We start from the raw sequence: 14,418 nt of genomic DNA, 5'->3' as shown, positions 1-14,418 counted from the left end.
TCTAAAGTTGCTGTCATCACTGAGTGCATCTTCTAGTGGAGGACTGGGTTGCCATGGGACCTGCTTGCCGCTGACATTGGCTGGGGTAGCTATGGGGATGTAAGTGATTTGTTAAGGTCATTGTCTGTCACATTTTCTGCATTTCTACCTTTCACTATGGGTTTGGGGTTGTAGTCCCACCTTTGGTAGTGTATGGTGATGGATGGTGGGATTGGTAGTTCTACATGCTGTCCATGCATTGCTGGTGGGTGTGCATGCAGAGCTGGGAGGGGTGTGCTTGTAGTGGGTAGGGCATGCAAGGGTACACATTTAAGTGTGGTCATTGGGTTAGTGCACTGTGTGGGATGGAGTGGGGCGTAGGGAGTCGGGGTGAGGGGGTGACATGCCATGCAGGTATCGGTGGAGGTAGGTTAGTAATGGTGATTTACCAATGTCCAGCCCTCCAGTGACTCCAGTGAGGCCCTTAGGATTGCCAAGACTTGCTCCTCCCATGCTGTCAACTGTGGGGGGGAGGTGTGGGTCTACCGCCAGTCTTCATGGCGGCGACCTGGTGCCTCAATGCAATGGAAAGCACCTTCCCCCGTAGGTCGTTCCACCTCTTTTGGATGTCATCCCTTGTGCGTGGATATTGTCCCACGGAGTTTACTCTGTCCATGATCCTCCGCCATAGCTCCATCTTCCTGGCAATGGAGATCTGCTGAACCTGTGCACCAAACAGCTGTGGCTCTACCCTGAAAATGTCCTCCACCATCACCCGCAACTCCTCATCTGCGAAATAGGGGTGTTTTTGTGGGGACGTGCCTATTGTGTGTTGTGCAGAGAGTGTTCAGTGTTGAGGTAGGGTGTGTGGTGTGTGATGCGTTACAGGTGTATAGGTAGATGTGGTGTGTGTGAGCAGATCTCTAAGGGATTGGCCTGGCAAGGTGTAGCAGTCTTTTTGTGTTTGCAAAGGATTGTGGGTTTCTCGGGGTGTGTTTTATAGTGCTGTTGGTGGGTGTGTAGAGTGTGTGTATATGTGTCAGGTGTGGATTTTTTGGTCTAGCCAATGTTGGCTTCAAGTGGTGTTGGGTACCCAATTCCGCCGTGGCGGTGTGCACCGCCAATGGCTAACCGCAGTTGAATGTCCGCTGTGGTGATTTGTGGGTCATAATTTGGATGGCGGTGTATTGCTGTTGTAGCGGTGAGGGGGATGGGTCCAACAGTTTTTTGCCTTTGTTGGGTCTGGCGGACTTGTGGTTGTGGTTGGTTTCTGTCAGTTTTGTGTTTGTGTGTCATTATCTGGTGGGCAGATTACCGCCTCCGCGGTGGTCTGTTGGCAGCCGTCACCACAGAGGTTTTCGGAATTGACCACCAATGTCATAACGACCACCTATGTGTGTGTGCAGTGATTGTTACCAATGTCTCACAGACAGTGTAGAAAAGTCACAATCTAATCAAAGTTAATGGTTGGCAAGGCTCAACAGGAACTCTGACCTTAAAATGCCAATAAAAGCAGGTTATGGGTGATGTTTCACTAATAGTAAGGATCAGCAGGATGCCACCAAGTACTGTGGAATCAGGAAACCTAGTCTAAAACAGTGCAGCCAACCTTGAAGTCATAGGGGGTGTTTTGATTTTTCCCTCAAAAGTTCCAACTGGGTCCTATGGCCAAAGTTCTTGGATGAGAAAGATGTTATGGGCTCATCAGCCCGGTACAGCTAGGTTCCAGAGTGACACAGAGAAGATGGGTATGCCCAAGCATGGGTCCCATGCTCACTGTATCACTAGAACCAAGCTGTACCTCGCTGATGAGCCCATAAGTAGGGTGAAACCAGTCCTGGGTTACTTGTGTTCCAGTTCAGAGAGGACCTGGCTTGGCAGTTCGGGCTGGACTTTTCCCATGAAGTGTAGGGTCAAGGCTGTTTTGCATATGGCTGTCCAAACTGAGGTTGCATGATGAGCAAAAGAACAATGGGTTAGGAGTCTAGCCCAAGCAATTGTCAGTAGTTAGACAAATTGCAAGCATTCCTCCCATCAACTTTTGTGTTTCAACTACAGAATAACATCACAAACTCTTCCCCATCACCAATGGCATAACAAGGAGTCCATGGACCCCAGTGCAAGTAAGGAAAATGCCATTTCTAACCACGTTTTGTGGTAAGAGCCACAATTAGAGGTGGGCCCCTCACAACCATATGCCCTGGTGCCACTACACCTGCTGCTATACTCCTCCCGGTGCAACAGGCCTGCTAGAGGCACTCGTGTGACATGGCACAGGCTTGTGTGACTACTCACTGACCCTTTCCCAGCTGTACAGGCATTTCTGGGTACTATCCGGACATGATAATGTCTTCTCCAGCTGTGCCTGGCTATGCTGGCCAGAGGCCCGCCCACCCTGCAGCTTTCAGAGAGCACAAGAGGACCACTGGGTTAGGTGATAATCTGTCCTATATTGTATGATGTTTATGCCTACGTTATATACTGGATGTGTTTGTATTTACCATTGTCTCTTTAAGCTCTTTCTTATCTGCCGTTGTCTATTAGCGCCTAGCAACTGCTTGTGGTATTGGTCCATACGTTAATAAAAATAAAAATAATATTACTGTGATTTAATCACATAGAATAATCAGACTGAACTGCGTGCTCTACAAACCTTCGCTCTTATCTTCAGGAAGGAAGCTCTTCAGTTTGCCCATTTCCTCAGAATAATGTAACTTGCCTTTCCAAATACCCGGTTATTTTCACAAAGACATTAACGTCCCCTCTTCACTTGCTCTCATTGCTGGCCAGACGAGCATGACAAACGAAACCACGGAATTCTTCAATTCCAACTCGGAAATGCAAATCCCCTCATTAATGATGGAACTGGCTCATTTACGCAGTTTGATATTTTTCAGGGTGAGAGAAGTAATTACTTTTTTTTTCACGCTGCAGATCATTAAAAGCAGATCCATGTACTCGGAGCCCTGCAAGAAAGAGGACTGGCCCATGTTGTGCATAAGGACGTCCCATGCCTGGCTCAGGTGGTGCCGGGACGTACATGCTCTATGCAGGCTCACAGGAAGGACACCGGTCAGGAGACCACTCAAGGCTTTCTCAGGAAGAGGGAACACCGGTCCACTGAAGCACCCAGGGCTCGATCAGGGACACTGTGGGGCAGTGCTTTAAATGGGAAAAAATAAGTGCAGGTACTCATTAACATATACTAGTAGTGTGGTGGGTGGGGCTAGGGGCGGGGCTAAGAGCAAGACATGGGATACTTTGACTTATATACCAGTTGCAGCACATGCCAAGGCCCATGAGAAATGTGTTTGAACAAACAAAATAAGTTAACTCGTTAAACGAAATGTAAGCGAAACACAATGCTATTTATCTTACTGGCAAACATATTTGCTGTTGTTTTGCACAATACTATTTATTCTTGAACGTGCACACACAGAAAGAAACAAGCAGAGGCGCACACTCAAAGCATTCCACGCAGTCCTCCTTAAAGTGCCCCGATTCTCTCTCTTTCATTCGCTTTTCTCTCACACAAAGACACACACATACCAGCAGGCAAACACACATACATAAGCAGACCCTCGTTCAAGAGACTCAGGTGGGATCAAAGCCATTTTAAACTTTCCTCCCATGGCTTTCTTAGTTGTCACAGCTGGGCTGCCTCAATTCCTGTGTTTACACAAAAGCACACAAGTGTGTAAATGTGATTGACAGCACAGGGCCTGAATGGACCCTGTTCTGACAATCACAACGTGATTGTAAATACCCAGACATTAGGCACATAATCCCCGCTGAATAGCTCAGCGGGGCTCAGTTTAGGGCGACAGAAGCACCTTTGCTGTCAGAGGCGGGTTCAACTCTGAGAGCCCAGTGCTCACTAGCACTAGCAGCTAATGAGCCTACCCTTCATGAGTACCGGTACTCTCCTTGGCAGCAGAGAAGTGCTGGTACTCAGAGTGCAAAAAATAAGAAGTGCTGGTACTCAGTACCGGTGAGTACCGGCCCATTTAAAGCACTGCTGTGGGGACCTAAAACCAGGTCCTCACAAGGCAATGTCTTCTAAATGATATACAACGACTTCAGGAACATTTCTGCCAATTTTGAAAACTTTTTATAAAATGTGTGTATGTGGTCTGTTTGGGTGCTGATTTGGATGAACAGATGAGTGAAGGGATTGGTAAACAGACATTTCCTTCAGCGGAAAATGATGTAGAGGACAGTGTTTGATGCAGGGGATTAAAACAGGTTCACTAGAACAACATATTTACAAGTATGTCACATGCAATGCAAAAAACACACTGTTCTTTCTTAACATTTTTAGGAAGTGATTTAACTCTTCTCACTCCTTTGTCGCTTTGATATGCATCGTGTTCCATGTTGAGACAGATCTTAGCAATTCTCACAATACAAACCATGCCAATCTAACAACAAAGCAGGAGCTGTGCTATGTTTCTTCTATTCCTTAATCAAAGTGGAGGAAGGATTTGCTGCAAAACAGAGACTCAATATGGCTGTCTACCAAGGCTAGAGTAGACAAGATGGCCCAGCTTGCGGATGTAACATGCACAGAAACAATACAAACAAGCATTGGCAAAGCCAATATGGCTTGCCTACTTGAGAGGCTATTGGCTTTGCCAGTGTCTTTTAGCCACGTTGTACAGCAGCATGGTTGATTGTCAGCATGGCTAAATGTTTGTGGTATGGTGTACAGAAGAGTGGCATAGAGGAGAGTGGAGTGGAATAAAGGAGAGTGGAGTTTTGTAGCACCGAGTGGAGTGGCATAGAGTTGAGTGCCGAGGAGTTGAATAAAGTGGAGTAGAGTAAAGTGGAATAAAGTGGCACTAAAGGGGGTAGAGTAGAGTGGCATAAAGTAGAATGGCGTATGGTAGAGTGTCGTACAGTAGGCTTGTGTGGAGTGGCGTGGCACAGTGTGGCGTAGAGTGACGTAGAGTAGATTGATATAAAGTGGAGAGGTGTAGGGTGGAGTAGAGTGGTGTAGAGTGGCATAGAGGAGAGTGACATGAAGTGGAATAGAGTGGAATTGTGTGTACTGACATACAGTAGAGGATACATAGAGTAGAGTGGTGTGGCATGGATTGATGTAGTGTAGAGTGGTGTAGAGCAGAATGGCATAGAGTGACATAAACAAGAGTGTTGTAGACTGGAGTGGTATTGTGTGGAGTGGTGTAACGTACATTGAGTAGACTGAGTGGCGTACGGTGGGGTGGTATAGAGTGGAAAGGCATAGAGTGGCGTAGAGTAGAGTGGAGTGGAATAGAGCAGAGTGACGCAGAGTGGAGTAGTGTAGGTTGCAAAGTGTAGTACAATTGTGGATGTGAATAACTAAAGCGTCAATAGAGTCAGATAGGGTGTAAGCAACATAAATAAGAAGCTGTATGTCTGTGTTAAAAGTAAGAAAGGATGTTGCATGTGCAGGAACAATACTGAAACTCTAATAAAATAAAATATAAAAAATAGAAAAGCAAGAACAAAAATGAGGAAAACCAAGTGTTTGGTCCATGATCCATGGAGGAGCTAACACAAGAAAGGAAGAGAAGCAATGCAAGCAATTGAAAGCTTGCAAATGAGAGTGACAATGGGGTTGTAAGCATTGAGTTGTAAACAATATGCCTCATAGCACATGCGCTGTGTATGCGAGACCTAGAAACGCAGGGCAGACGGCGGCAGACAACCACCTCTAGCAAGATGAAATACAGCAGTTTGCAGTGGCAGGGACCGCATGCACGCACAGACAGCAGCATGCTGTACTTTCCCTTACATACACCGGCATACACACACTCCCGGCAAACACACAAAAGACAAATAAAGAAGTCATACAATTGTTCAATATACCGTTTACATGGGCAGACGTGCACATACGTGCAAGTGCACGCGCGCACATACCACCAAAGCCAAATGCACGTACGCAAGGCCTACTGGGAAATTACTTTCAAACCGCCATTCTCTAGATGATTTCCACACAGACAATCCGAAGCATACAAAAGCCCAGGCCTCTCTCGTGGCCCGATGAACGGTCTTGGCAGGCCTATCAGAGCCATAAACAGCGCTGCTGGTCTAAGCTGCATTTTTCCTTCTTTCCATTAATCTTTAATGATTTCTAGGTCAGCCGCCTCTTTTATCTTGTCAGACGGATGTTCGGCTAACAGGATAATGAGGTGTGCGAGGCGGTGAGGGGGTCCCCAGCAGCCTTCGGGTCCCGGTCGGTCCCTGGCTCTGTCAGGCAGTGTGCGCCAGGCCGAGGGGCTGGTGGGAGCGGGCTTGTGGGCCGGGAGCGCTGCTGATGCTGGCGCTGAGGGCGCTGGGCCAAGGCTCCGGCCTCGTCAGAAAGTGTTACACTGATGCTGCAGACGGCTGACGGTGACGTGGTGGTGTATGGAGGGGCGTGGCCTCACGATGGGCGACGGGGCTACACCGCCTAATAAATGTTTTCTTTAGAAAATAGTTGGGTACAGAAGCTCGAAGTCGGGTGTGGGAGGTGTTTGACAGTTTTCACTTGGGATTTTTCTATGCACATGCTGTCAAAAGCACCCGCGCGCACACACACAAACTCTCATCTCTGTTTTAAAGGTTTTAAAATAACGTTATTTTACAAAATATTGAGTTTTAAGTACCCCTCACAACCTGCACGCCTCTCCCTGCGTGCTGCTCCGTAAGCCCCTCTAATGTCCTGTTTCTCGTATAATGTATTTTAATCACCATGATTGTTGGTAAATCTGAAGTTCACACCCACACCTCCCCCACCCCCCCAAACTTACAGACTAACCTACGCTCCTGAGTGTATATGTGTGTCTGGTGGGTAAAGGGGTTGCAGATGCCGCGGTTGCCGGCTGCGGAGGCGTTACTTGTGCTGAGTGTGGGGCCGGCTTTAGCACTGGTGGCGCCCTGTGCAACAGTCTTTTTTGACACCACCCGCCCCGTGACCACCTCCTTGGATTCACTGACTACCACCCGGCAAAAGTGCTCCTCATCTCTCCACAGCACCCCTTTCACATATATTCGTTTTACAGAGCTTGTAAAGGCTGGCTTTACTAATCCACTCAGTTATCCACATAAAATATAGTTCTGTTCTTTGCAGAAGTTACATTAACCCTCTGTGCTACTTTATGGCGAGTCAAAGCTGTCCCTAGACAAAACTCCGATTTCTCTCCCTAGCAGGAACATTGATCACAAGAGGTATCTTGACATTTCAATTGTTTCCTGAAGGCTGGAAGCACAAGGAACTTTTCAGCGGCTGCTTTTAAATCGCAAATTTCATAAGTCATTGCTATAGTCAGCGCCCCCCTGAGGTCAGCGCCTCCCTATCCAGGTCAGCACCCAGTGCGGCTGCACCACTCACACCGCCGTAAAGCCAGCCATGGCTCAGTGTATTGGGAGAGGACAGAGGTTTTATCTCTGATGCTCCCCTCCAGTGCTTAGTTTGTCGAAGAAGAAATAAATAAATAAATAAATAAGTGCTGGTTGCCACCTACTTCCACCACTGCTGTGGCCTTCTTCCACCATGGAGGCAGCCTGGCAGCTTAGCACCACTACCAGGGGATGGGACTCTTTCCCTTCCTTCATTATTTTATGGTAGATAAATGCTTGCTTGACCACTGACATGGTCACTAGCCGACCACATACGCATTCGCCTGATTGCCCACATTACAGATTTCATAACGTTTAAGGACATATGGTGTGACATATTGTATGACCGTTTGTGACAGCTTAATGTAACAGGGTGCATGGTAAACTACTCAGCAGCTGTGCGATAAAAAAGTATGCCGAATTGTAACTCAATTTGCTTGAAATATGTCTTCAATGTTGTTATCCAAAAAGTAGTGTCCTGCCCATCCCTAAAGTGCCTCAGCACCTCATCAGGGGTACATAGCGCTATATAAATGCCAATACAATACAAAACTATACCAAAATTCCTAATGTTGTGAAGCATCCCATATAACTCGAAAAACACAAAACGTTAACTTCTTTTTATAAGGAAATTGCACAGTAATTTCCATGTCATGCATACTGCAAAATGCATGACATCGCATGAAAGCAGCATCCCAAACTGTAGCCCTTATGTATGACTTAGGGCATCATTCATAGTCTGGTAAATGGCTACTCCTTCACAAATGTGATGGATATCTCATCCACCTTTTTACATGTGCATTAAAATATAATGCGCTTGTAATAAGGTGGATGGGAAATCCATCATATTTTTGATGGAATACCTGTCCACCTTGAAGTAAGGTGGATGAGATATCCGTACGTTTGTGATGGAGTGCCCACCCGCCAAATTCTAAATAAGGCCCTAAGTCATTAGCGCTGGGCTTCCACGAAGCAGGATGCCATCCTCCCAGAAAGTGCTTCAGTGCCTCTGCAGGAGTGGAAAGTGCTCTATTAATACTAATGCCATACCACTTCCACCACAGGCACCAACTGCTGCCTGCACGAACCCTGCTCTGAGCTTTTAGTGCTCTAACTATAAGGTCTTCTAACATGTAAGCAGAGAGAGATTCACAGTATTAAGCAGACAATATGGGCCCTGCAGTGCTTCTGTAGTCCATTGACATTCATTCCACCAGGACGCTGTTCAGTCCAATTTAAATTGCTAAACCCAACCTGAATCAGTAAATCGGACAGATGTAAACATTGGTCAGGAGAACTCACACCTTGTTTACTTGGGCAAACCTCTAGTGAAAAACACAGAGCCTGAAAAAGCCCCACTGTGTGGGGTTCCTGCACATGCCACTGTAACGTCTCCAGGATATCAATGGCCCTGAATTAAGCAAGGGGAATTGGCAACCCTACCTACACATGTGTGGATTGTAAAAGACATTAGGGTGTACATTGGCCCCTCACACTCCTGGGCCTTGGTACCACTGCACCCACTGCAATGATTACACCCCCTGCTATGCAATCCCTGTGATTAAGTATTAGCTTGGCTGATCAGGGGTGAGCTAGCCGCAAGCCAGGTGGGCGCAGGCTTAGTCCTCTCTCCCACACCCCTCATGCTTGACAGCAGGGAGCTGCAGAGGGTGTCCAGCACTCTGCTCTCTTAAAAGCCGCCCACAGATGGGGCATGTGTCTGCCTGCTGTAGAACACACGGGAAGGTTGTTCTGCGAGAGGGATCTGAGGGGCGCCTGGCATCAGAGCTTGCGCTGCTGCGGTGAATAGATGCGGCCTGTTTCCCAAAGCTGTGTCTTTAACACTGTGCGCTCATTATGAAACGGCAAGAATAGAGGACTGAACTCCCGCCATGCAATTGCTTGATATTCCCAGGCCCAGGAAGTAGGAAAACCACTAGAGGGGGAGGGGGAGCCCGTAATTAGGACTTTGAGTCCCGCCATGTGAATTTAGGTGGCCCACCCCAGCTCTGCCGGGGTCTATCCGCTACTGACACCGTGAGCGATGCGAGTATCATCGGTCTGGGGTAACAATTATACGCTACAGTTACAGTGCTTTTTATTAAGATGAGTGAGGCTGTTATGAGGATGAAGTGTTGCAGACAGATCTCCCGTGTATCGGGGTGACGTTAGGTGGCGAGGACACACCTATTCGACGTCACTCTTTGACAGTTGTGCCATCATACACAGCCAACGGAATCTGGGGGCGTTTGACCCCTGCAGGTCATCTTGCTGTCTTAGCACAGTGCACTCACTCATGAACTGCAGCCTTGTACTCACACATAATACCTGCACCAAGACACAGGGAACGTCTGGGATGATTTAGAGGCAAGGCAGTCAAACAGTGGGATTCTCAAACAGAGCCTCCCTCTCCCCTCCTAACCACACCCTGGCACCCCTCTCCCCCTTCCCCACTCAAGTTACCCTCCTTTCCCAGGTCTGCCTGAAGATCCTTGAGCTGCCACCTTCTTTGGCTGTCTACTTTGAGGCCCATGTCCATCTTGGGTCGTATTATAGAAAGTGCCCTGGGGGTACAAAAGGCATGTGCGCCCGCTTTGTGTATCCCCAGGAACCTTGGTATTATAAAACGGGGTGCAAACACTTGTGCGGTCCCTTCTGTAGTACAGACAGCACTGGCGAACATATAGCACCAGCGCTATCTCAAGAGCGTGTTCCCTCATTTGCATGTGGGTGTGTCCAATGCAAATGATGGAATCTCTTTACCTCTGCTGTGCCGCATTATGGACGTGGGCCAAAAAGGGAAAGAATCTGTCAGCCTGTGCAACAAAAAGGTGGCACATAGTCACTGTTCCCCCAGCTCCAGGTCTACCAGTGGCATAGCAGGGGTGCCAAGGACACAGGTGTAAGCAGGATAAATGGGCCCTCTTACAGCTGAACAGCTGGTAAAATACAACAATAAACAGGGAATCACTGTGTCCAAAGGCATCTGGGCCCCAGTGCCACTTCACCCGCTGGACCATTGGTAGCTACACTGGTTCACCTATGCAGGCAGCACTGGAACTGTACCATTGCCTTCGATCAACCCCTTCCTACCTCTTAAGGACCAATGGAGAGGTAGTGGGAGCAATGCTTGCAAAATCGGGATCCACATTGCAGCTCCTTTCAGCAACAAGACAGCATGTGAACCAGAGGAGCTATAGGATTTTCGGCACAGGGATCCTGGGATAACAAGGTTTCCTGGAATTCCCCCTCATCTGCCCTAGCTGCCTGTGCCTAGCTCAGTGCTGGCCTCTATCAGAGGGCCTGTCTGATAGAGGAAAAACAAAAACACCTGTGCAGCCTGTGCTGATGTGTGCTGCCTACACGCGCTTTTACAGAATGAGGACTGGCAGGCAGCACCCATTCAGTGGAGTCTTCGCTAGACTAACATAATCTAGTAAATCGGAACCACTGCCTTCAGGAAACACACAGATTGTCCTGGTCCCCACAAAGGAATGAATAAATGAAAATAGAACTTATAAAGTGCACAATCACTCTATTAGAGCATCCTGGCGCTAGCTCACACACAGATATTATTTACATAGACCGTTGCAAAGAAAGTAAAACAAAGGAACAGGTAAGATTAGGCAATGGCACAGATCATCGGAAGCAGAGAAAAACCATGTTTTAAGGCCCTATTTAAACTTAACATCATTAGTCATAAGCCAAAGATGAACCGGAAGTTGATTCCAGGCCTTAGATCCTAAAACAGAAAAGGAGTTTCCTCCTACTGACTTTAGTCTGAAGGTAGGGGTATTTAAAAAAGTAGAGTTCGATGATCTAAGGGTTCTCGTTAGCCTATAAAGATAGAATAAACTGGATAAGTATTTAGGGCCATTGGCTTGGAAGGAGTCAAAGACCAGGGCCAAAGTTTTAAAGAGAACTCTCTTGTGCATGGACAACCAATGCAATTCTCTAAGCACTTTAGAGCAGAACTTTTCCTGGGAAGTCTAAGCACAAGCTAAGCTGCAGAAATCTGAATGAACACCTGTAACCTGTGAAGAAGCTGTTTGGAAATACCTAAGTAGAGGTGTTACAGTAAAGGTTATAAGCACAAAAAACATGGTTTTCAGGGTGGCCAAAGGAAGAAAGTCAAGAAATGTTTTTAACAATCTGATCAAAGAAAAACACATTCCCGCCACTGACAATACTTGTGGTCGTAAGGATAGAAAATTATCAAATTTAATTCCTACGTTTCTAGCCACCTCCACAGGCACAGGAGGAGGAGGCACAGTCTCAGGCCACCTGATTTTAAGGGAAAACATATTGTGTTTCCCGAACAAGAATTTTGTCTGTATTTCATTTTAAGTGATTATTTTCCACCCAGCGAATAATGTCAATATAGCAGGTTTTAAAATTCAGTTCTGACCCATAGGAGTTTTTGTACAAAGGCAATATCATTTGAGTATCATCTGCAAAAACACCAAGGCCCAAATTTATACTTTTTTAGCGCCACATTTGCATCATTTTTTGACACAAAAGCGGCTTATTTTGTATGTTTGCGCTGCTTTTGCAAAAAAAAATGATGCAAATGCGGCGCTACAAAAGTATAAATATGGGCCCAAATGAGTTAATCACAGATATGAAAGGTGCCATATACAAATGAAATAAAGAGGGGCTGAGAGAGCAGCTCTGCAGGACAGCCCCTGGCTCAAATTAACCACTGCTTTCCTTCTCCGTGGATGCTGGGAGATGCCTAATATTAACTTACCAACAACCTATGGTCTACGCTGCTATACAGTTAATCAACATAATATGATACAATAGCAGAAATGTGTACTATGAGTGCAGGGCAAGCCGCAAACCCTCATCTAGAGAACCCATCCCCATTCTCCAGATGAGCTTTCAGGTGCCATGCTCCGAGGGATGTAAGGAAAATGAAGATGCCTCTCATCTCTGTCAACTTTCTACTAGACCTAAAGGAGGTGATGGAATTAGATTATCTATTATGCTTTTTTCTAATTTTATTTATAGTTTCAAAAATATTAATCACAGCTTCCACATAAATGTGCAGAAAAAATGAAATGAAGCATATGTCTAGTTTACTGTAGATATGTGCGTTGCGTTGCGTTGTAGATAGCTATTTTAAGCTATACAATATTAATAAACAGTCCATTATGGTATTGCACAGTCTGCACAAAATCTCTGTTTGCAGGTAAAAATCTATTATCTCCTGACTCCAAAGGAACTGGAGGAGAGACATTAGCAGGTAGACAAAAGGAAAAGAGGACGTGGAAAAGAAAAGGCAGTGACTAGATAACAGAAAACCATAGAGAGCATTGTACAATAAGCAACTAACTACAGATATATAGTTTGATGCACTTTTTCTATGTGTTCTCAAATGTATAATTTGTACTCATTGTTTACGTGATAGTTTCTTAAGTAATGCTTGGGAACACTTGTCAATAATAACTACATCCACGGTACAAGCCCTGCTGGTTTCCATTCCTCAGACGAATTCTCTGTTCAGTCATTCGTGCTTTTCATAAAAAATGTTTTTGCTGATTCTTGAATGAGCTCATTTGATCATCATAACCTGGGATAACCAGTTTTTTAAAGACTTACTTGAGTTAAGAAAAATGAGAGAGATTCTCTCAAAGAGCTCTCCCCAAAAGCCTTTATTATTTTACATTCTTAAAATGTATGTATTAAACAACTGCCAAGGTCATTATTAGTCCAACATTTGCCATTATGACAACCTCAGTTCTGGGAATTCTGAATTTTCTGTTGTAGAAAGGTTATCAGTCAACTCAAAGAGGTTAAAGAGGTTAAAATTTGTATTCACCATATTAGACCAACATAATTTGTCATCTGTTACTCAAGCTCTGAAGGTTTACCTTCATCCAAGACTTTCAGAAGTGTGTAAATAGTGACTAGCCGGAAAAGTATTTATGGTGGACCAATTATTCATGCTTTTATAAGATATTCATTTATTTATTTCAGAATATTATCCTCCTTCACAAAATGGCAGTTTATATTTGAATTTTAATGGCCATAATCACCCAATCAAGAAGCATTATTTCTAGACATGATCTAGCTTGATTATTTTCAGCATGAAATATAGAGAGCCAAACAATAACATATGCATGTTGTGTAAATGCTTGGTGTCTCCAGATTGTAGAGTCCTCATGAAGATGTACATCCTGCTTTAACTGTGAAAATTCTTTCTCTTAAAATGTAATACCCACAGCAGTAGATTTGGTCATTTTGGCTATAAAATATACCCTGCCCATCAAGGGTATCAAGGTATCAGATTATATAGTAATCCAATTACAAAGATTGTCTTCTATGTTAGAGACCAATTCAGACATCTGCCTCAAAGTGAAAGAAAGTTGTTAGCTGTATAATTTTGGGAAATGTAATCCTACCACTTTCAATATCCCCGTTTTAGGAGTGCCTAGAGCCAGATTTAGCTTTCATGCCAGCATCATGTAATCAAAAAAATACTAAACAAAAAATAGATATACATATACAGACTATATAGCAATATTCTTTATCCATTGGTCTGTCCAACTATCATTCACATTTTGATTCCGCTCCCCACAGCATACAGCAAGAGGTAATGACTTAGAGTCATGAAGCGAGATTTAGAGGCAAAACTGTGCAAAGTTTCTGATGTAAATCCACATTGTGCACACTGAATAGCAAAGGGACAGCATACCAAGGATAAAATACTGAGAACATATCTAAAGATTGTTTGGAATCAAGTGGGCTACAGCTAGTACAAAAGTGGCTAGTAAAATTCAAAGTTATTACGAACAGATGGGCCACAAAATATATCTTGCCCGGGCCCCAAAAATACTTAAGACAATACTGTTTGAAGGTGCTTGTTGCTGCAAGTTGTGGTTATTTATTCATTTCATTGTTCGTTGGTGATTTCTTTGGCGTCATTTGCTGCTCGCCAGCTTCTTCAGATTTATTGGAAACCAGCATTGTTTGAAAATTGTTTCCTTCCGTTTTGTGTCAGGACTTCCTTACCCCCTCAGGGTACTCCTGTGGTCTACTTGGCTTCGGTAAGAGGAGCATGGTAATGAT

This window comes from Pleurodeles waltl, chromosome 3_1 (genome assembly GCF_031143425.1).
Source record: "Pleurodeles waltl isolate 20211129_DDA chromosome 3_1, aPleWal1.hap1.20221129, whole genome shotgun sequence".
NCBI lineage: Eukaryota > Metazoa > Chordata > Amphibia > Caudata > Salamandridae > Pleurodeles > Pleurodeles waltl.
Note: the sequence above shows the minus strand (reverse complement) of the source record.